Below are 24,487 nucleotides of genomic sequence, written 5' to 3' on the forward strand. Positions count from 1 at the left end.
CGGGGCGGCCGTGGGCCCGGCGCTCCCATGCCATCTCAGCCATCCAACGGCATCGCTGCCCTCCTGAGAGCCAGGCTATTCCTTTGCTTGTCATGCCTTTCCGGATGAAATGACTGGGACAAATCCTAGAGGCTGGCAGCCACCAATACTGGCTGGGGGAGATCGACTGTGTTAGGCCCGGGAGCCAGGGCTAGTTCTTCAAATGTTTATTTCACCCATCATGGCCACTCTGGGTAAATGTTAGCAAGGGTGTTAACAAGCAAAAAGGGGGAAACAAACTCACCCCTGGGTAAGTGAGAACAAAAAGACACAGAACCATCTGCCACTGCCCCGGGGAAGCAACAGGCACATTGAAACCACTCCCACTTGGGCATTATACAGAACTTCCCTCTCATATCACATTTTCCAGAACTGTGCCGGGGGTTACCCAACTGACCAAAATCCTACACGGATTACTCTCTCTCCTTTGCCCATGAACTCAGTCCGAGGCGGGGGTAATAGGGGAGATAGGAAACGTTTTATAGACTTAATTTAGGGAGACTGTTCATTCCATGCGCCTTTGCAGAGGAAGGCACTGTCAGGGGACCACCGCCACAACTGCGGGGGGACCACGGGGCATGCGGGCTGCCTCTTCCCAAGGTTCTTTATCAAAGCCCCCAGGCTGGCCTGTGCAGAGGGGAGGGAAAGACCCCAACGGTCCCAAAATCCTGCTTCTGCACCTGGCGACGCAGGGATGGAGCTACACTTCCGGCCCTGGTCCCACCCCAAACTCCATCCGTGGAGCTAAGATGGGGCAGCGCAGAAAAAAGCTCCCATAATCGAAGTATTGTTTTGATAAAACACTTTTATTTTGGAAAAACCGAGACTTAGGAGCATTTCCAAGGGAAAGCTGATTTGCCAGGAGAGTAGAGAACCGCATAATTTCTGCGGTGACAAGAGGAGGGTCCTGCTGGGAGGGGCCGTTTGATCAATCCTACTTAGGGAGATAATCTGGGGAAAACTCAGACGAAGAAACTAGAACCTCTGTTCCTAAATGCTCAGCAACATCCCGATTTGGAATATTTAGTAATAGAACTTACGTCTGAGAGCGAACGGATGTGAGGTCATGGTCAGGGGACAGACCCAGTGCCGTGGAGGTCTCTGGACCCCTCCTCAGACCGGAGTAGCCCTGCCCACACAGCTGACCCCCATCCCTGGGAGGAAGTGGGTCTCGAGATAATCCAGTCCAGGGCTTCCCATCCTTCTATGAGGAGCAGCAAAGCACCGCAGTGAAGAGGGTGAACTCTGGACTCAGGCTGACGGAGTGACATCTTGGCTGGGCCGTCACCACCCGGGAGTCGACCGAGAACCTTGAGCTGTGTGATTTGGAAGCAACAATGCACAGAGAGCAGGGAAAACAGGGCCGGCACAGCTCAATAGCAGCTGTTCACAGCACGGCTTAGACCCAAGCAAGGGGGCCCTGCCTTGGCCCCAGGCTTCACGGGTCCCCGATGTAGCCCCACGCCTGTTGGCGTGAGGATGTGTCCACCTGGAGCCCACGACTCTCTCTGGACTACGTTCCAGGTCCTTGGGAGCCTGAATTTCCTGCCCAAACTTCCTGTTCCCACCTTCACGGCCGACATGGGCCCGTTCCCCGGGTCTCTCCTCCCGGGGTACCACACCCCAGGCCCTAGGGGTAAAGCAGGGCAGCTGCTGGCTGGCTGTGGATGGGGCTGGGAGGCCCCTTGGACGTTGGGGAGGAGACGAGGCAGGTCGCAGGCTGACAGCAGGCTGGTCCTGCATCCCTGCGTGTTATTAACCTCAAAGTGCCAGAAGTCCTGAATCTGAACCTGCTCCTCAGGTCACGATGAAGGTATACTTGCAGAGGCAGGAGGACAAGAGCTTATTCTGCTCGACCATCTGAAGAGTAACTTTTAATATTTAGGCCGACAGGTTGAGGACCTCTGCTCGTGCTGGGCCTTGGGACCCACGAGTGTTAGGGCAGAATGACTCCCACAATCCATTGCGTTTCCATCACCAGCCACTGTACCAAAGGGCCCTGATGCTCCCCTGCTGCACACGGAAGAGTCCACTATGTCCTGGAAGCACACGTTTAGGGCTCCGTTATTACATGTATGCTTTAAGGGAAGCTTGAACCAAACACTGAAGAAACAACAGCACGAACAGGCCGCAGCCCTCGGGGAATGGCCATCTCTGCCACCAGAAGGGGAGTTGGGGGGCCCGGCTCCAGAGCTACTCCCTTAGCGAGGCTCAGCTCCTCCCGCCCCAGCTTCTCTCTCTGTGTCTCTGACACAGTCATTCCCCTTCTAGAAACGTATGCTATGGAAACAAGCAGGATGAGACTGTGAGCCCCAAGCCCAGGGCAGTGATGTCTTCCTAACCCCAGGAGGGTGCCTGGTGTGTCATGGGTGCACAGTGCACGGTTACCGAATGTGTGAAGGGGTGGCCAAGGGTCTGGGAAGAAAGACACTTACTGAGACATTATTTGTAACAGTGAAAATATGGAAACAATCTAATACCCAAAATTAGAAATATGAGGAAATGACATATTGAACATCTAAATGATGGATTGTTGAGCAGTCATTAAAAGTTATCTCTTAGTCATGTACCACAATGTTCATTGCAGCTCTATGTACAATAGCCAGGACATGGAAGCAACCTAAGTGTCCATCAACAGATGAATGGATAAAGAAGCTGTGGCACATATATACAATGGAATATTACTCAGCCATAAAAAGAAACGAAATTGAGTTATTTGTAGTGAGGTGGATAGACCTGGAGTCTGTCATACAGAGTGAAGTAAGTCAGAAAGAGAAAAACAAATACCGTATGCTAACACATATATATGGAATCTAAGGGGAAAAAAAGGTCATGAAGAACCTAGGGGTAAGACAGGAATAAAGACACAGACCTACTAGAGAATGGACTTGAGGATATGGGGAGGGGGAAGGGTAAGCTGTGACAAAGTGAGAGAGTGGCACGGACATATATATACTACCAAACGTAAAATAGATAGCTAGTGGGAAGCAGCCGCATAGCACAGGGAGATCATCTCGGTGGTTTGTGACCACCTACAGGGGTGGAATAAGGAGGGTGGGAGGGAGGGAGACGCAAGAGATATGGGAACATATGTATATGTATAACTGATTCACCTTGTGATAAAGCAGAAACTAACACACCATGGTAAAGCAATTATACTCCAATAAAGATGTTAAAAAAAAAGTTATCTCTTAAATTCCAGTGGGATGGGAGAATTCTCACAGTAGAATTTTAAGCAAAAAAGCAGGATTTAAAACTATATATAGAATATAAAGCATAAATCTAATTGTGTGTGAAGAAACACACATACACACACACAAATACACACACACATCAATTAAATCAAGGTGTTAACAGAGTTGTTATCTATAGCTGTGGAATTCTGAGCAATTTTTAATTTTTAATTCATTCTTTTGGTTATTTTCAAAAATTTCTACAATGTCCATATGTGCATATATTACTAAATTAATTTTTAAAATAGAAACCCCATAAACACAATTAAAAGTGAAAAAGGGTACCAAAGAAAAATTTTGCAATATATCTGTCATAAAATTCCTATCGTTAATTTATAAAGAACTCACATGCATCGAATAGCAAAAGATGAACACCCTCATAGAAAAATGGGGTAAAGCCTATTGTGGTAGAGATTAGCTTCCCACCTAAATCCCTCACCCACACCCCGAGGTCCTGGTTTCAAGCCGGGTGCCTGCCCAGCTGCACTGCATGTCCCGGCATCCCTTGGAGGAAGGTGTGTGGTCTTGCGACCAGGTTCTCTCCAGAAGAGAATGATGGAAGTGGCATGTACCGATTTTATGACTGGCCCCCAAACCCTGGGGGTAGTTTATGAAACAATAGAACCCCATTTCTAAACTTAACGTATACTGAGCTATTAACGAGAGCTCAGCACTTCACACACATGATCTCATTTAATCCTATCAACAACCCCCTGGAGAAGTATTATTATTCTCCACACTTCAGAGATGAGAAGACTGACACCAGGGACTGTTTACACTGTGACATGTGGTATATGTATGTACAGAAATGGCCTGAAGAGTATATTCAAACATTTTAGTGGTTATTTCTGGATGTTCAGATTGTAAGTACCATATGTTCATATTTTCTCAACAAACATATATTACTTGCATAATTTTTAAATGGTAGAAAACTTTTAAGTGACAATAATTCCTTAGAATTTTATGGACAATAGACTGCACAGCTAAGACATTAGCCAAAGAACTTTCAGAGGAGTATAAATTATCCTTCCTCTCTCTTTCTTTTTTTTTTTAGTACATTCTCTGCACAAAAAACAATTTTCACTTCCACAATTGTAAACCAAATCTGCAAGTTTCAAAAGGAGGTCAGACGATCTAATAATTACTGCAACTTAAAAATGTACCTTGCCCCTCTGAGGGAGGGAGACCCTCTGAGTCACCATCATCTTATAACGATCATGACCTACAGCCTGGGTCATTGAGTTCATAACAGATATACCAGCATTAATTAGCATGCTTTAAACCAGGGGTTGGCATGTTTTTTCCGTAGAGAGCCAGATAGTAAATATTTTAGGCTTTCAGGTAATACGGTCTGTTATAACTACCCAGCTGGGCATGGCTGTGCCCCAGTAAAACTATTTACAAAATTAGGCATCTAAGGGACTTCCCTGGTGGTCCCTCAGATGGTAAAGTGGTAAAGAACCTGCCTCACAATGCAGGGGACGCGTGGGTTCGATCCCTCGTCAGGGAACTAAGATCCCACATGCGGTGGGGCAACTAAGCCCGTGAGCCTCAACTAGAGAGCCCGGGTGCTGCAAATTACAGAGCCCACGTGCCCTGGAGCCTGAGCGCCACAACTAGAGAGAAAAAACCTGCACGCCACAGCTAGAGAGAAGCCCGCGTGCCATTACAAAAAATCCCGTGGACCGCAAGGAAGATCCCACGTGCCACAACAAAGACCTGATGCAGCCAAAAAAAAATTTTTTTAAAAAGCATCTGGGGCTTCCCTGGTGGCGCGGTGGTTGAGAGTCCGCCTGCCGATGCCGGGGACACGGGTTCGTGCCCCAGTCCGGGAAGATCCCACATGCCGCGGAGCGGCTGGGCCCGTGAGCCATGGCCGCTGAGCCTGCGCGTCCGGAGCCTGTGCTCCGCAACGGGAGAGGCCACAGTAGTGAGAGGCCCGCGTACCGCCAAAAAAAAAAAAAATAATAATAAAGCATCTGGCCTCTGAGCCACACTTTGCCAAGCCTTGTTTCAGACTCGCTATTCAAAGTGTGGACCAGCAGAATTGCGTCACTGGAGAGCAGGTCAGAAATGCAGGATCTCAGGCCCCTCACAGACCTGCTCTTCAGAATTTGCATCTTTAGTAGGATGCCCTGGTGATTTGCATGTTCATTCAAGTTTAGAAGCTGATTCTCAAGCATGTCTGCTCGCTGGTGTCACCTGGGGAGTTTCTGTAAAAAGCACCGATACCCAGAGGTTCTGATTTCTTTGGTGGGGGCTAGAGCCCAGGCATGGGGATCGTTAGAGGCTCCCAGGTGATTCTCATGTGCAGCCACAACTGTAGACCTACAGACCTGGTCATCTGAGCACATCCCTAATCGTGACTCAAACCCACAGGACACGGCCCATGAGAAAGACGGAACATCCAGCACCCCTGGCTCAGCTATTGAGAACGAAATGCGCCTTGTTTGCCCCTAACCCTGAGGATGAGCCCTGCGAGGACCCTTCCACCGAAAGGCGGAACTGCCACTGCTGGTTTTCGTTATCTCTAGCAGGTTCCTGCGTGGCTTTCACAGACTTGGCCACGGAGTATGCCGGGCCCTGGGAGCTGGGCCAGCCACACACAGCAAGAATCCAGCCGCCATGATTCAGCTCCAGGAGAACATGGAAACGCCTACATGTCACTAATCCAGAAAGGACGGATGCCCGCGGGAGTCGGGAAGGATCACGTGATCAGAAAGCCTAACCTTAATTTCACTGCAGAACATATTTACAGGAAGAACAAACGTAAAGATGCTGCACGCCAGATGGAGTTCTTCGGAAGTTTCTTGGGGGGTGGGGAGGGGGGACGTGATAGCATGAGTTGCACCGCTCAGATCCTTTGGGGACCACCCAAGGCAAGGCACTAGTGAGAGTTTACAGTTTATTAGAAAATTGGAAGCTGCTTGTGCAGAAACTCCAACCGGGTCAAGAAGAGCAGTGCTACCCGGCAGTGATGCTCCAACCTGATCCACGGGACCTGAGACTGCATCCCTGTTTGGAGCGAACCCACAGGCCAAGGTTCAAAGTCTCAGAACGACGCCTGCTGAGGTGTTCAGGGGCCAGGTGTCATAGGGGCTGCGACTTGTGCTCAGTAATCGAGTCTGGGTGCTGCAGCTACTCTTTCTTCGGTGTGCTAGTAAATTAATAAAGAAAATGGGCGGAGTTTAAAAGTCTCTGTACTAGTTATCAGGAAAATGCAAATCAAAGCCGCAACGAGATACCACCTCATACCTGTTAGGATGTCCCCGATCACAAACCAGAAAATAACTTGTGTTGGTGAGGATTTGGAGAAACTGTGACCCTTGTGCACTGCTGGCTGGGACACAAAAGGGTGCAGCCGCTTGGGATAACGGTATATGGATAATGGTATATGGAGGTTATATGGAGGATAACGGTATATGGAGGTTCCTTAAAAAATAAGCAAAGAATTCCCGTATGATCCAGCAATTCCACTTCCAGGCATATGTCCCAAAGAAGTGGAAGCAGGGTCTTCAGTAGGTATTTGTGCACCAGTGTTCACAGCAGCATCATTCACAACAGCTATAAAACACGACCCAACGACCTTGGCCCCCGGTCAGGTCGTGCTGTGTGAGTGAGGGCTGCCCCTCCACTTACCTGTGCGTGCAGGTGAAGGCGTGTTCATTCATATTTGCACCTTCTATCTCTGTGCAGAGCTCCTGGATCAATTCGGTTGCTTGGAAGACATCTTAGACGGGAAGGGGTCAGGGAGTGAAGGGGACAGAAGCTTGGTCAACATCAGTGCTGAAGTTCCCCACCGCGTTCCAGGAAGGCCACAGAGACTGTTATGCATTGCAAAGCTTCCAGACTGCTGGGTAATTAGCCGTGGGCCCCCTTGGTGCCCTGGCCTCCCTGGCCCCTCCCCTAGCACCCCCAGATCTCTCCATGAGCTGCATCTAAAGGGTCACCCGGCACAGCTGAGAGCCTCTGGAACCCTCCTCAGCCAACGCCCAAGCTGACTCTTGGGTGCCCCTGCCTTGCATGCTGTGGTATATTTTGCAGTAAAAGTTCCATTTGTGTTGATGGTTTCAGGTAAGAACAGACAGCAGAGAAAATATGACAGCTAGGAGATCCACAGGTGCAGAGTACGCTGGCCTGAGCCTCTCAGGGCCCTTGCACCACGACCCAGCAGAGCCCCGGGCCCCGGCAGATGAGTTTCAGATGCTCACGTGCCGTGCAGAAGTGAGACCACCCTGGCAATAAGCAAACAGGGGGCGGCAGCCTCCTGGCACGAAAGTGCTCTTGGCTCTGTGCCAGCGGGGTGAATCACACAGGGCTTTGGAAAGCTTCCTGGCGAACACGCACCTAGGACGGATGGTTCGTGACAAGTGCCGGCTGGAACCGGAACAGCCAAGCGTTGGAGGGAGCTCACCGCTCGGCCAAGGGCAGGCTTGTCCCACCTGAGCGGGCCCTGCAGAGCGGCGGCTCCGTCGCCGCGGCGCACTTCAGGTCATGCCAAAGCGGTGAGCACAAAATGATGCATACTTGGCATTTTAAGGAGGAGAGCCATCGCTCTTTACCGTCAAATGCACGCTCCCGGGGTAACCTCAGGCTGGTTTGGACATGCAGGATGGGAGGCAAGAACCGTAAAGGTGGTTTACGGGATTAATTCAGACACAAGTTAGTGCAGTTTGTCAGATACCGCACTACTGCCTTGCACAGCACGTTTTCCAGGGCAGAGGCCATCAGGGGCTGGAAACCACGGCTAGTGGGGTGAGGGGAACGTCTCGTACCGAGGATCCACTCCACACGCACCGGGGGACGCAGTCCTGGGCCTCGTACTGGTACCCAAAGCTCAGCTCGTCCAGCAGGACGGGGCTGCTGGCGTCCAGAGCTGTGGGCAGTGTGAGAGATAAAGTGTCTCACACACACTCACACACGCACACACTCACATACGCACTTACATACACACACTGTGTATGTGAGGCCACGAGGGGCTTATGCCTGGATGGCGTATAGAAATAACGAGTTAACGTGAATGTGATTTCAAGCATAGACACCGATTTCAGTTCTGAGTAAGGGATGAAAGTCGGCTGAACTGGGTTGACTCCGACTCAGACAGCCTTTCTGGTAAAGAAAGGCTCTATTTTCATGCCAAGCGGGCGGCCTGGGCAGGACGAGCTTCCGGAGGCTTTGGCGGCTCCCCCCACCGCTCCCACCCCCACGTCTGGCAGCGTGCAGCTGCGTGTACGCACACGTCTCGCTGACTCCACCTCATTCTGTTCTCTTAGAAGGAACTTCAAGCTGCTGCATGAAAATTCCGTGTTGGTGACGGGAAAACGAAGCAAAGCCCCAAAGCCGCTTTCCCGACCAGCTTTCCGTGGTTGGGGGCGGGGGTCCTACGGGAGGCTGGGAAGCTGGGGAAGCTTTCTTCCTTCCCTGCTGGCTATCGGCACTTACTGATCTATTTACTTGGAGGAGAAAAGAGCTGACAAAAGAGACCGTCTCCCGAATTCTGTGTTGAATAAATCAGCAGAGCGCACCCCTCCGGAGAAGAGGGGCGGGCGCACCTCGAGGGCCCGGATGTGGGTCCCCCGGAGGCACAGAGCCGGAGAAACCCCAACAGGCCCCGCAGGCGCTGACCCGCAGCCCCTGCTGTGCTGGGGGTCTTCAGGGCAGCTCGGCAGCTCTGCATCTTCCCTGACTTTCTCCACCGGTTCAGGGTCCTGACCGCTCCCTCCATCACATCCAAAGGACAGTGAGCTGGCCCGACGGGGCCCCAGAGCCGGGCCCATTGCCCTGGGCAGCCACCCCTCAGGCCCCTCCTGTCCCTCGCATTTTCCTCCCCGTCCTGTCCTCTCTCTTAGACGATGTCTTAACTAGTGTCTGGAGCTCCAGTTTCCCTTGAGTTCGGCATCTCAGACTCAACCAAGCCGCAGCTGAGCTCAGGGGCTCTCCCATCCCCTCGGGTGCCCCTCCCCCATCAGAGGTACCATCAGGCAGGAGCACAGCTCACAGCCCTGCTACCCTCCCCCAGGCCCCGCATCTGGTTGGTACCAAACCTGACATCAGTCCCTTTTCCACGGTCCTTCTCCTGCCCCTTTCCTTCTGTTTCCAAGGGAACTTTCTGACTCAACGGACTCCTACCTGCCCACCCTGCCCCACCAGAGACTGTCCCCCAATAGTGTAGAGCACAGCTGCTACCAGGGGTCCCCCAGGATAGGTCTGCTCATGTCACACATGCTCTCCAACACACGTGCCTGGGCATGCACACACACACCACACGCCACTCACCCACACGACATACACCCAACACACACATACACGACCAACCTCCCCCAACGCACGTGTACACACATGCGCGCACACACAGCTCTTCATAACATTCAGAATAACACCTCTAAACAATGCCCAGCCTGGCATACAAAGCTCCCACGTCAGCTCCAACCCACTTACCCAGCCTCTTCTCCCACAAGCCCCCGATCCAAAGATGACACGTTTAGGCACTATTTGAAATGAGCCCATTACTTGCAGTGGAAGGAAGTTTTCCATGGAATACTTTGCGGTTGCTCGTCTGTTCTGTAAACAACAACAAAAGCTGTATATATACACACCCACACAGGTACATATACACAGACATGTGCGAACTAGACCTTTTAATGTATTCTATAGGTTTCTATGCAATATATCTGAATGTACAAAGAAGGTGAAATTGCTCAAATGCTGGCTCCCCACCCTTGTCACCTTTGGGACGGTGGCAGGGGTGAGGATGCTGTCGGCACCCCCGTCTCGGCTCTCAGCACAGTGGCTGTAACCCCTGATCCGCTCATCTGTCCCCGACTGGATGGAGGCTCTTGGGGCAGGGCCACAGCTTCATCTGCGTGCTGTCAGGGGTCATTGTGAGGCCGGGCACAGAGCCAGCGCTCAGGAACGTGTGTGGGTGGAGCCGGCATCTCCTACAAGACACTGTCCTCAAGCGGGACCTGGGGAGCACCCTGTACTGGCGGGGGTGGTGGTGACAGCGTGCTCAGTGATGTGGGCGTGGCCTCCAAAACCTGCATGTGCAAAGGTGTCGTCTTTAACAGTGACTTGCAGGCAAGTTTCAAAATCCTTCAGGCAGAATGCTTTTTTGGGTGTGTGTGCCTTCCTCAAGCCGCTGTGGACTCCTTGAAGACACGGAGCATCGGGGAGAAGGCCAGGATCCTGATGGGGTTTCAGGCCTTAGGCCTAATTGCCCCCAAACTCCTTCTACCGCTAAGCCTGTCACAGTGTCCGATTCATCCCCTTGGGCTGCTGGCTCACAGCCACACGTTGGAATCACCTGCGGAGATTGGTCCTGACACTGGAAGCTTCCACCAAAGAGTCTGGTTAATGGGCTGCGCTGGGCCTGGGCACCCATCTTTTAAAAGTTGCCCCGATGACTCTGATGGGCGGTTGGGACTGAGAACCTCGCTGAGGTACCAGGAGCCGCAGAGCCTCCCGACCCCTTCCCGGGTCCCCAGGAGCGTCTCTGAACCTGTTCCAGAGGGTCAAGTCAAGGAGGTGCTGACAGCACCTGCTGCTACTTTCGTTTTAAAATCATAAATGAACAAAATAGCTATTCAGAGATTTCCCCTTTACTACTGGACAGCTTGCAGCTCTGAGAACTCAGGAGGGAGGCCCCGTGGCGGCCGTGGAAGAGGGATGGGACTTTGTCACCCAGTTCGCTGAGAACTGCAGGCCACGCTGCCTCTCCTGACGGCATTTACGTGATTTTTTTCATCTTAGTTTTACACTGTGTAATTCATGCCCACAATGGGCCATTGGTTAAGTCAACAAAGCATTTGGAATACGGACACTTAAATCCAAGTTTATGAAGAAAATAACAATCATTCCTCACATAAGCTTCCAAAATTTTACCAGTTACGTTCAATACGTTGAAATTCTTACAGGATGTCAGTTCAGGATCTCCAGACCATTGTCTAAAAGAGAAAAAACAGTAATCATTGTATCCAATTGCTTTTCCATTTATTGAAATTAAAATCTAACAAAAGAAACACCCTCTCCCTTATCTTATCATTTTGAAACAAAATATGAAAATTCTTTAAAAATTAAGTCCATGGTCCCCTTTTTTTTTTTTTTGCGGTACGTGGGCCTCTCACTGTCGTGGCCTCTCCCGTCGCGGAGCACAGGCTCCGGACGCGCAGGCTCAGCGACCATGGCTCACGGGCCCAGCCGCTCCACCACATGTGGGATCTTCCCGGCCCGGGGCACGAACCCGCGTCCCCTGCATCGGCAGGCGGACTCTCAACCACTGCACCACCAGGGAAGCCCCATGGTCCACTTTTGATGCCCTTAACATGGTTAAATTTCAAGCTACATTGTAATATTTGTTGTTTGCCCAAACCAAACACAATATAAAAATCATTTAAAAATTGGTTTGCCAAAAAACTGTGTGTTTGTTTTTGTATAAAATTAAAGTATGTTACATATCACAAGTCACTCGTGAAGGGAGAAAAAGTAAAGATGCATCTTACAAATTGTGATCATCATTAATATTACATTAGAAATACTTTCTGACATCCTTTGATATCATATTGATCTGAAATAAGATACTAAAATTAACATGACTTTTGGCGGACATCATGTAAAAATTTTGTTTTAATTTTGAAGGAGTTCTCAGATTATATATTACATGAAAGGGGTGCATGGGTCAAAAACTTTGGGGAAATGACACCTCTTCCCCAACTTGATTATTTATCAGAATTACACAAAGAAACTTGTGGGCCCCTGCCCACCCCCAGCTCCAGGAATCGGAGTCTCCAAGAGATGCTGGGGCACCTCTATTTTTTGGGGGGGCACTTCTATTTTTAATAAGCACCCCAGATGATTCTGGTGATGAGCCTGGTGTAGAAAACGCCCATCTTGTCAGAAAGCAGGTCCCGAGACAAAAAAATAAGCCATAAGAGGAAGTGTCAGCTGGCAAAGCACATAGCTGGCAGAAGGAGGTTTGATGTGAGTGTGGTCTTGCCCTGGAAGGTCTTAGAAAACCGGCCTGAAGACACTGAAGGGATAGACCCAGGATTGGGTGACAGTTGAACCTACACATTACTGCAAACCCACAGACCCAGTGACTCGACTCTGATCCGTCCCTTACTGTGGAGCCTAGAGAAAGTCATTTGCCTCCGGCTCTTCAACTGTATAATGAGGATTTAAAAAAAAAAAATCAACCTCCAAGGATTGTGCTAAGGGTTAAACGAAATCATTTGGGCAAAGCATTTGGCCCCAAAGCAGCTAACCCTAAGTGAGAACGCAAAGAAATGGAAATGACTTGGAAGAGTGATTTTGACTCTGCCTTTGACCTACCTCAGCGAAATTCTGATGGTAGTTTTTGCAACTGCAACCTGTCTGTTGTCCTATTCTTTTAGGGATGGACAGTTTCTTCATCGATCCCAGCTATCTGGGGTCCCACGCCGTTTCCGTCGGCTGGCACTTCAATCACTGAACTCTGTCTCCAAGGCTGCGGAATGGTTATTCTCTGGGCTGATCAAATGAAAGCGTCCCAGTGAAGGGGGCTAAACAATGCTGTATTAAGAGCGTAGTTCCTGCAAGGTTCTCTGGGTGAAGATGAATGTTCGAGAGAAAGGGGAGTTTATTCTCCAGCCTCCACTGAGCAAGCAGAGAAGTTGGGCTGGGGATAGGGGGCCACTCATGCTGAGATCTTTGATTTATGCTCCCCACAAGGCATGCTTTCATTTAACATCTTTCAGAGATGAAAATGTAATCGTTAGCTCAGCTTACAAATTGGAGGTGCGGTTCTAAAGCCTGGAGAATAACTCAGTGGAAGCACACAGGCTGGTGATGAGATTAGAGGTGCAACATTCAGACATCGCACAGAATAAAATGCATATTCAGGAAGCTGGAGGTGGGGTCCCATGCGGACCAAAACTATGTTATGCAAATACAGTGTGTCTGTATTAGTCAGGGAAGTGATGCAAAACAGGAGGAAAGCAATCTCGAGGTCTTTGTGCTCCTTAAAGAAAAGATGTGGCTGCTCCAGAGCTGTCCCCCTGAGAGGATGCCTGGCTGTGCAGAACATGGACGGCTGGCTCTGGGGAGGCACCTGGGAAAGACCCCCGCCCGGCGCTGAAGATGCAAACAAACGGCACACTAGGGTGAAAAGGGGGGAAAGAAGGACACGGTTATTTTCATCTTCATCCTCGTCGTTCGCACAGTTCCTCTCAATCTATTGTGAGAGCTGACTGTGTTTTCCTATCTCTTCCTTTCTTTCAGACACAATGCTCTAGACTGCTGAAAATTAGCAGTGCATTTCGGTTTACCATGTGGTGTTCATTCTTTTCATCTGAAGAATGAAATTGGAAGTTTGGGAGATTCCTGTTCATAAAGTGACATACCCATAGCTTCTCTCCTTGATGAGTGTTTCCCCTAGTCAACAAGCTGACTAAATGCAGGACAAGACACGTGTATGTGAACTTTATAAAGAGAACAGGAGGTATTTGCTATGACAAATTGAATGTGCTGCTCTAAATTTACTACACAGGTCCCACACGGGGGCCCCTAGAGATATCAGTCTGTAAGTGAGCTCATTACCACAGAGAAAGGTCCCTTAAAATGGGGGAGAAAAATTGGTGCAGAAATGAATGGTCTGGCGTCTGGCTGTGCAGCAAATACCCCAAGCCTTATCTCCAGGGTGCATTCTAGAAAAGGAATGGACAGCACGGCCATCTACTAAAAACGAGACAGGGCTCTAAAGAGCTCACACGGATTACAGTCAGGGGTGCGGCAGCTACTGCTTCCAGTCTGCCACAAATTTCTTCCACTTTGAAATGAAACCCTGGTGGCATTAAAAATTGATAGATGAACTCATCAGAGGTACCTGACCAGCTTCTAGAATATCATCTTCCCTCTCTCCCAGTCCTCAAGAGCCAGGAATTCCTGATCTCTTGGGCTAACGAATCTAAATTTAAAAAAACATAAAGGAAGACTCACAGACATAGAGAACAGACTTGTGGTTGCCAAGGGGGTGGGGCTGGGGGAGGGCTGGACTGGGAGTTTGTGATTAGCAGGTGCAAACTAGCACATATAAGATGGATAAGCAACAAGGTCCTACTGTAGAGCACAGGGAACTCTATTCAATATCCTGTGATAAACCATAATGGAAAAGACTATGAGAAAGAATGTATATATGTATGTATAACTGAGTCACTTTGCTGTACAGCAGACATTAACACAACACTGTGAATCAACTACAGTTCAAGAAAATTTTTAAATAAATCAATCAATAAAAATAAAAAACATAAAGGAAAACCCAGACCACCTGGTTACTTCTCAAGATCCAGAGGGATTGTTTACCTTTTCTGAAGAAGCACCAAAAGTTCAGACAATTCCTGCTCATTTTGGTGCTGTTCTCACTAGATTTATGACCCGACAATAAGAAATCTGTTGAATCAGTGAAGGAGTGAGTGGCGAAAATAGATGGACATGTGACAAGGAGGGATTTTTACAAGGAAAGGGAGACTGTGTTGATGAATATTTAAAAAAATTAAATTAGAGGGGTGAATAAAATGACACATAAAAAAAAATAACTGCTTAATTGGGTAAAGAGTCATAAGTTTTGAACCTGGATCTATAATCAGTGAACTGAAAAGAAAAAAACAAAAAACCAACCAAACAGAAAAAGCCTTCTCTTGAGATCACCAGTAAAGTCACAGAAGCTTTTAGGAGTTTCATTTCCTTAGGAAGTGTGCTCATTCATACCACGTTGTCATAGAAACATTTTAAAAAGTGTTTTCCGGCCATTTTGTTGTTTCGCTAAAGAAGCAGGGGACCACCAAGTACTGGATTCAGAGGAGACAGAAAAGTTCCCTCCTGCCCACTCCCCACAACTGAAAGAATTCTGGACCAGTTCTTTGACTTAAGAGTTCCTGGAAGTGCCTTTTGTTTGAAAACACTGACTGTTCCTCCCAGCTGGGAGCCAATTCAGAGGAAAACGTCAGCTATTAAGGAACAAACCTTGCAGGCAGAAGGAGGTGGACGGTGCAAGCTTCCTGTACGATGCAGCATCTAATGTGTGATCATTTGGAATATGTGTAAATATTTTTACCCACCTTATTAAAATGCTTTTAATTCTAGATTTGTATATAACAGTTAAATGGTGTAAAAAATGGTCTAAATAAGGTTTTCCTGTGAGCCTATGACTTAAACAGGGTATTCCCAGATTCCATGTCATTTTCCCCGATGGTCACCCTTCCTCATTTCTTATGCCTCTTGGGGTGAAATGAGCAGCCCGAGCAATGGGAAAATGAGGTGATTTAGGTAATGCTCGGTTTCTGCCCCAAATCCTTAGCTGTCAATTTCGTTCTTTTATTCGTTGTTTTGGAAGCCACTTCAAACACTTTTTGGAATGAGGTTGCTATAAGAAGTAATTGAACCCTTGGTATGTGTTTGTATTCCAGGAAGAATGGCATTTTTCTAACATGGGACTTTAAATTGTTGGGATAAATTGGAAAACAGTCTCCTCAATTCCATTTGCTCTCAGTTTGAAAGATACTGACTACATGTCAACACCCGTTTCCCTGAGAGCGACCAAAAGCACAAAATTAATCACCAAGAGCTATTATCATTGAAGACTAGACAGTGCCTAATATCCAGGAGGTCACGGTTACAGGGGTGAAGTACGTGGAGATCACGCAGATCTTGGCCGTTTGCCTGGAACAGGGCCACACTGCCACCCAGGTAGACCAGTTCTCCCAGGGAGATGGCCTTTAATAAAGCCATCCTGCAAGGGACAGTGCGGGCTCCACCATGGCAGCTGCTTTGGGCGGAGTCTGTCTTTCAAACGCGGTACGCTAGCAAACCCAGAAAGCAATCTCACTTAATGTCAGACCGGGATCTGCTGACATTGAACTTGGAGGGTTAGGAGTATAATCAGACTCAAAGGAGGTGCCGGTATGCTAAACTGTAAGTATTTTATTAACAAAGAGCAAAGCTTGACAGAGCAGTCCGCAATCGCTTACCTTCCAAACTGCAGCTCAGCCCAGAGTTGGACAGCAGACTAGCACTGGTTTTCTAGAATATATGTATATATGTATATATGTATATATATATATATATATATATATATATATATATATATATATATATATATATATATCTGGGGAGGCGATGGAGGAAAGTCCCTCAAGCATGAACTTTCCACACACACACTCTCTTCTCGCTTAGAGGGTCAATAGAAGCAACTTAAACAATTTTAATTAAGGAGGAAGCAAACGTTCCACATATCCTGAGCTCATCTTCAATCACTGGCCCGAATCGGATGTTTTCGGAAAGCAGTGGTTCCTCCATCTCTTTAAAAATTTATTTACTTATTTTTTCAATCTCATGACTTCTGCTCTGGGCCAGCTGAGGCCAGGTCATCTGGAATGTTTGAGTTCAGGAGCACTTGGGAAAAGAAACTTCCATTATTTTCCTGTCTGGGTGAGTGTCAGAACAATTCACCATAACAACTAATACAAATGTACTTACTTCTATAAAAGTCAACTCCTTGAACCATGACATAGGCATCTGTGCCATTGCCCTGAGCCTTTATTCTGGTTTCAGTTCACTGAATGCTCTGTGCCTGTTTAAGCCCTGTCAGTGAGGTACTCACAGTCCTGAGATAACGGATAGCAGAAAGTTGACAATTAGCTGAAATACTCGGGATGTGCAGACAACCCAGTGAAGTCACTCGGGCTGCCACGTGGAAGTCAACATCCAGGCTGATCAGAGAGTCAGAGAGAAGAGACTAAACCCAGAGGCTCTATGAACATGGCCTTGCCTGCACTGCGCCCATCTGGGAATGAAAATACAAATGTCCACAAAAGCCAAAGAGGAAATCAGGATGTGGGTATCAGCCTTAGAAAGGAGGGTTGGGCTCCCCTGGTGGCGCAGTGGTCGGGAGTCCGCCTGCCGATGCAGGGGACACGGGTTCGTGCCCCGGTCCGGGAAGATCCCACGTGCCGCGGAGCGGCTGGGCCCGTGAGCCATGGCCGCTGAGCCTGCGCATCCGGAGCCTGTGCTCCGCAACGGGAGGGGCCGCGGCAGTGAGAGGCCCGCGTACCGCAAAGGAAGAAAAAAAGAAAAAGAAAGGAGGGTCACCTGTGACTCGTACCTGTGTATGGTAACTTCAAACATGATCTTGATGGACATTTCCTCTCATTTCCTTAGACTCACACTCAGGAAGAACTCGAATTGTCGTGTCAAAAAGGCGAAGAGAAACAAGGGTCTCCCGCCCCAGAAGGATGCTCTTGAGATTCCAAAAGGAAGGACACAGTGGGGCAGGAGAAAGAGTTTATGCCTTGGAAAGAGGGGAAAGGAAGAGGCTGTCACCTGGGGGTGTGGCCGGGAGCGTGGCAGTAGGGATGCTCTGGAAGGTGGGTGCGAAGTGAAGTGGGAATCCGGAGGACAGGTGGCAGCCGGCACACACCGCCCCGTGGAAGCCACGCCCATGGGATTGCAGGTGGTCAGGAGCTGCTCGTTCTGTCCTCACCAGCTCAGGAGCCTCATGGACCCCCGCCTGCCCTCTGCTGAGGACAGGACGCCTGCCTCTCCAAACACCTGCTGAGCCCCAGAACTGCCCCATATTTCCTTTCTTAAATGGCCCAAATCATATAATTTCCCCCCAAAGTAGGTCCTTGCTACTCAGCAATGCCGTTGGGGACAAATCAAGCCCCTCTATGTGGGTGAGACTGAGTGGCCAAATACGTCCGCCCTTTACAAATTTCTGCTCCTTTCAATCAAATTTATAGACACGTACTTAGTCCACATCTTTTCAGAAACATCTTTATAAAGTGAGGGGCAGTGGGATTCAGCCCTGGTCTTCTTACCTAGGGATTCTCTCTCACCTCGTGCTAAGTGGCCGATGGTGTGAGTGGATATGGAAGCTGCACAAAATTGACGGGAGGCTGGGACATAGAGACATGATCGGATGTCAAAGGACGTGAACATCGACCCAAACCTCCCCCCTTGATTTCTTGAACAAGCCGGACGTACCTCCGTCTCCTTTTCATTCACTCATAGAATGAAATGTGCCCAGGGTACCAGTCTAGACTCTGGGTTGTGTGATGCAACCAATGCAGATATATCCAGGACAACATCTCTACCCCCAGGAGCACGAATAACTTTACAACCAACATTCACTACAGTTAATTGATCATTATTTACTGTAACGTAATGTTTTACAGTATGTAAATGTAAAAAAAATTTTACACTGAGAAGTGTAAAACTCCAGCAGCCCTTCCCAACAGGATTATTTCATGCCGTGACTAAGACAGGTAGTCTCAAACAGTCTTGGGTTTTCACTGAGTTTTTTCAGCATCACGTTAAAAAAATGGTGACTTAAGTTTATGTAAACACCTCAGCTGCAACGGGGAGGTCTCTTACTCAGGACTTAAGCAACAAATTCCATCCTCAGAAAAGGGGTATCGTGGAACGGTATTACAGGTGGCAGGAACCCACAGAGGTGAGGTCAGCAGATGTGAGATTAGGATTCCTTGCAAGTAACAGGGATGAGAAGGAATACATGGACGAAAAGACGAATTCAGAGAGAATTCACGTCCCAGTGAGGCTCAGTGGTCATCTCCAGCCCAACCTTACTTTACAGTCTGGAAACGGAGACACTGAACACAGTGACGGATTACAGTACAGCCAGCTCAGCGTCTGTGGTGATAAAGCAGAAGTGACCAAGAGAGAATCTGCTTAGATGAACTTTTAAATGTCCTTTGAATTACTGCAGTAATGCTCGCCTATTGCATTAAATTTGGAAAACACGAAAAGTGCACAAAGGAAAATAAAAAGTCTGTAATCCCATTCCGAAGGGATGACCACCATGAACCCCTTTTAGATGGCTTGATGCATGGGATTTGGGTCTCCAGGAACATATGGATTTGATGATAAGACTATGAAACCCTCCCAAATGTCTCATTGCTGGGAATCGGGGGACAGCGTCGTTTTGGTGGCTCAGTCATTCGTTTCCCTCACTCACTTTATTCATTTAGCAGATATTTAGTGAGCATTTATCACGTGCCAGGCACTGTGTTAGGCACTGGGTGTACCAGTATATACCAGTATGTACCGGTATGAAGGAGACGGTCATTGTCCCTGTCCTCGTGGGGATGACATTCCAGCCAGGAAAACGTAATTAACGCTTAGTTACAATCATGAACGATGAGGACACCGTGAGATGGTACAACGGGTTGCCCGACACCAGACTTGCTTTGTCTGGTTGAAGCTAGAATCAACCTTGCTACTCAGAGCGGCCTCTGCAGAAAATGAGCTCCGGGGCCTCCTGGGAACTTGTCAGAAATGCAGACTCTCAGGCCCCACCCACTGAATCAGGATCTGCTTTTTCACAAGCTCCCAGGGGATTCGCAGGCCTATTAGGGCTTGAGAATCACTGTTCTAAAGGATGTGGGACTCCTCAGTCCAGGGGGGCATTGGGGCAGGTAAGGCCCACCAGGCCCGCGAGCCTGACACCCACCGTCCGCACAGGAGAAACTTTGGAGCCAGCAGAGGAAGCCAGTGTGGCTGGACCACAGCCAGAGGAGGCTGTGGGGTCAGCCGGGAGGCCTGGGTCTGCGGCCAGCCCTGGGTCCGGGAGCACTTCAGCCCCTTTTGGAGCCCCAGTTTCCTCACCTGCAGGGGCAGCTCTCCTCCCTACCCCTGAGGGCTGACATAAGCGTCAGACCAGTCACTGTGCCAAAAGCATTCACAGCGCTGAGGCCTCACCACTGCTTTTCATTTGATGAGGGAGGAAGGAGAGCTATGTTTGCAGGGCCTTCACTGACCCACCTCCCGTGGGGGGGACTCAAATTGACTTATTCCTCAGCCATGAAAAGGAACGAACTAATGCCTTTTGTAGCGACATGGATGGACCTAGAGATTGTCCTACTGAGTGGTGTAGGTCAGACAGAGAAAGACAAATGTATGATATTGCTTATATGTGGAATCTTAAAAAATGGTACAAATGAACTTATTTGCAAAAGAGAAACAGAGTCACAGATGTAGAAGACAAACTTATGGTTACGGTGCCGGGGGAGATAAACTGGGAGACTGGGATTGACATATACACACTGCTATATATAAAACAGATAACTAATAAGGACCTATTGAAGAGCACAGGAAACTCTACCCAACACTATGTAATGACCTATATGGGAAAAGAATCTAAACAAGAGTGGATGTATGTATAACTGAGTGACTCTGCTGTACGGCAGAAACTAACACAACATTGTAAATCAACTATATTCCAATAAAAATTTTTTAAAAATCACGGTGCCCCTGTAACTAGTTTACCCAACTCATCACAAGCACAGGCAGTGATGGAAAAGACACTCTAGCTCCAACTTTGCATATGGCAGCAGTAGCGTGGGGGTGGGGTGGTTACAGATTGTGGAACAGGTGTGGTTAGGGCCCCGCTGCCGCCAGGAACGCCTCCCCAGCCCCGCCTAACCTCCTGGCTTGAGCCCCCAGCTCCCTACCATGTTTTCTGATGCAGAACGAGGGGGACACGGAGGGTGACCTGGAGTGACCACCAACCTTTGCTCTTTCTTTTCTTAACTGTGAGTGTTAGGGAGCAAGGACAGAACTTACAAAACAACCTAAGCCCAAACAAAACAGCCACAGGAGAAAAGTAAACAGAAAAATGATCATGCCTTCCAAAGTAAAGGCTTGAATTTCATGAAGTCTTTCTTTTATTCCCATTTGTTACTCTTAAGAATCAGATTAAAGTATCTGGTTTCCCAAGCGCTTGCCTACAACCAGGGCTCCTCCTCGGACACACCTTTGTAATTCTACCCACCTTGGCAGACAGGCAGGTGACCCAGAGAGCTTTGTTCCCCGGTTTCACATTGTATTATGTAGCCTCAGGCACCAGGCTACCCAGTCAGCCCGATTTACAACCTGAAACCACTCGTCTTTTCTGTGTCTGTTCCTGACGTTTATGCAACACCGGTTCTCAGAGGTGTAGCAGCACACTGCCTGCCCTCTATCATTTTGTTTGTCCTCACAGCAGACATGGACTTCTTATATTTTTTGTGTTCAATTCCTGATACATGGAGAGGCAAATCCAGGCAAAGAGAGTTCAAGTGTGCCGTGTGAGATGATACACTGGACTTGGTGGCTGGGCTGGACTAGAAGTTCTAGAACTTACGTCAGAGATTCTCTCATCATCGTCATCATCTAATATTTAAGTAACAGAAAAAGCCTGAGAAGAAAAGCTCACTAGGACCTAATCCGACTTCCCAGAGTCAAGCACTGGGCACGCTCTGGCTCTTTACTTCCAAACTCCCACAGCGCCGAGATACCCCTTTAAAACGTTACACAAGTAATACGTGCATCCATTTAATTCAGGATGTACACAAGAACACTACAGATAAAGCAAAAGTCCCTGCTGACATCTTCCCATCTTGACTTTGTTCACTACCCCATAGGCACCTTGATGGATTTGGCAGATATCTTTCCATTTAGTATTGTTTTGTCATATACGTCCATATAACTGTGCTGTACCCACAGTCATTTTCATTGACAGTTTTTTTCCACTGACATTTTGTTTTTGAGATCTATCCACACTTTTAGGACTGATTCATCTTCCGTGGCTGTATAGTATTCTATCACATGTATGTGCCACTAATTTATTCATTCCACTGTTTAAAAGTATTTTTTAATTGAAGTATAGTTGATTTACAATGTTAATTTCTGCAGTACAGCAAAGTGACTCAGTTATACACACACATATACATTCTTTTTTATATTCTTTTCCATTATGGTTTATCCCAGGATATTGAATATAGTTCCCCGTGCTACACACTAGGACCTTGTTGTTCATCCATTCTATATTCCATTCCACTTTTGATGACCACTTAAGTCCTTTCCACTTTCTCACCGTGGCAAACACTGCGCATTTCTCTAAGTGCCTGTGTGGAAATGTTTCTCGGGACTTACTCCTAGAAGAGGAATTGTTGGGTCACAAGAGGAATTGCTGTGCACTTTCAGTTTCAACAACAACGGCCAAATTGCCTTCCAAAGAGCTTTTTCCAACCTGGACACCCCGAATCAGTGCGCGAGGGTACGTGTCTCTCCATAAGCCGGCAAAAATTCCTGTTCTTGTCAGACTTCCCCAAGTATAATTTTCCAAAGTTAAATATGGCTCTCAAATCTTTCTACAAATATGGCATGCACATGGGCCAAAAGTTTGCTCACCTCATTAACTAATGAGGACGTTTGTAAGATGAAAAAGCTGATTCAAAGACCATTTGGGGAAATGGGTTTACAGAGTCCTTAACCTATATTAAAATAAGATTGCTAGGCTAGATATAAACATGGTTAATGTCCTACAGGGAAATAATTATAACCTTTGAAGTTACCTTTTCTTTGGGGCAAAGATTATTTGCATCTCTACCAGGCACAAATCTACAAGTTGGTACATAACCTTATAGAGACTCAGCTTTTCATTAATAGTAAACAGCAACATCAAACAACAGAAACTTCTCCTAGAAAAGTAAGTAATCCTTGGGCTTTTAAACAGCGCTGCAATACGAGGTTGAAAGGAGCGCCATTCTTTTGGTCTTATTTCCAGATTTTGGATAATTTCTCTTAATAGATTTTTAAAAATCTGTATCAATGCAATGGATTAAAAAGTGGCAGTTCATTGTGTTTTACTCGGAATTTCTGTAATGATTAGTGACTTTTGGGCCGTTGTTATTTTTACTCTCTAGTTCCAGGTCTCTTTAACAAACAAATATTGCAGACAGGAAAAAGCTTCCTTCTCTTTAGTGACCAGAGTGCCTGGCACAACTGAAGAGCAGCCTCACGAAGTTAGGTCTCCTAGGCAACAGGGAAAAGGAGACCTGACTGCTCCTAGGATAGATTTATTGGATGCATAAAAACACCTTCACTGTGGTCGGAGAGGTTCTGCTCAGCCCAGTGGCAGTGGGAGAGGGGGTGTGTACGATGGGGGGAGACCTCAGTGGGGCTTTGTGGGGGACGGCAGAACTCAGCTCTGCCCGCTTCCTCAGCCTCTACCCTCAGGTCCCTCCTGCGGACTAGGTGGTGAGTCCATCAGTTACCAGCATTTACTGACTGTCGCCAGGTTGGGGTGTCTCCAGGTTGTGGAAAACACCTTCTCTTCCCAGTTCACAAGGCAAACGGGAGGTAAAGATAAACTTGGATGAACTTTGAAGGTCTGATATGGGCAAGTCACTGGAGCAGTCTGAGTAAAACCTGGAGGCGGTGATGTATGCGCGTGTGCCTGTGCGCGTGTGTGTAGCAGTGAGACACACCTCTCGGTCTGGATCGAGTCACGTGACCGACAACCTGCCCTCAGGCTGGACCGAGTCACGTGACCGACAACCTGCCCTCGGTCCCCATCGTTTCTGCGCCCTAGCTGGGCTTTCGATACTTTCCAGGAGCGCAGAGCGCTTAGGGGCCTCGCCCTGGCTCTGCCTCCCCAGCCTGGGGCGATGTGAGGTCACCCGAGACCCTCTAGAACCAACTTCCAATACTTGAACTAACCGGATTCCTTAACTATCGCTCAAAATTACCTCCCAATTAGGAGCAGCCTGAGGGGCAGGCGGCCGTGAATCCCGGTTCTCCACGGGGGCAGCTTCCCCGGGTCCACTTCGAAATCTCTCCGGCTCACCAAGGGCCCCAGCTCACGCGGGGACGCTCTTTCCGAGGGCACCCTTTCCCACCGCCGGCCCGTCCCACTTCTTAGCAGGGGGTCCACTCTCCTTTTGGGGAGACCCTGTGGCTGGCTGGCCCGGGCCTGCCGCGTCGTCTGTCCCACCGTGTCCCCATCTGTCCCCAGCCGCGTCCGCGCCGTGGCCGGGCGGTGGCGCGACTGGAATGCGCGGGGGACGCGGGGCGGGCGGCTTCGGCCTCCGGCCCGGCCCAGGGTAGATGCGCGGGCGGCGCGCAGACGAGAACCTGGCCGACAGCACCGGCGCCGGGTCCCCGGAGCGGGTGCGCCCCGCCCTCGCCCCCCTCCCGGCACACGTGCAGCTTCCACCCCCGCGGGTCGGGTGGGGCGCGCAGCCCCCCGACCCGACAGTCTCCGAGGATCGAGAAACGGAAAGAGAGGAGTCTCCCCGGGAGCCCGCCGAGCGCAGGCCAGCCCGCCCTCCCTGCCCAGTCTCGTCCGATCCCGGCCGGCGGCTCGGGGCCCGGAGGGGAGGGAGGGGGCGGGGCGGGGGCACAGA

At 48.9% G+C, this 24,487-nt stretch overlaps 1 long non-coding RNA gene across 1 annotated transcript; it reads right to left on the reverse strand.

Moving 5' to 3' along the window:
* Positions 1–9,942: 9,942 nt before the first annotated feature.
* On the reverse strand, positions 9,943–24,059 carry LOC116762360. Its single transcript, XR_004352246.1, has 3 exons — positions 23,831–24,059; positions 12,600–13,403; positions 9,943–11,215 (listed from the first exon to the last, which is right to left on the reverse strand). It is a non-coding gene; the product is annotated as an uncharacterized LOC116762360 (long non-coding RNA).
* Between the last annotated feature and the right edge of the window lie 428 nt (positions 24,060–24,487).

The sequence above is a fragment of the Phocoena sinus genome, chromosome 11, assembly GCF_008692025.1.
Source record: "Phocoena sinus isolate mPhoSin1 chromosome 11, mPhoSin1.pri, whole genome shotgun sequence".
Taxonomy (NCBI): Eukaryota; Metazoa; Chordata; class Mammalia; order Artiodactyla; family Phocoenidae; genus Phocoena; species Phocoena sinus.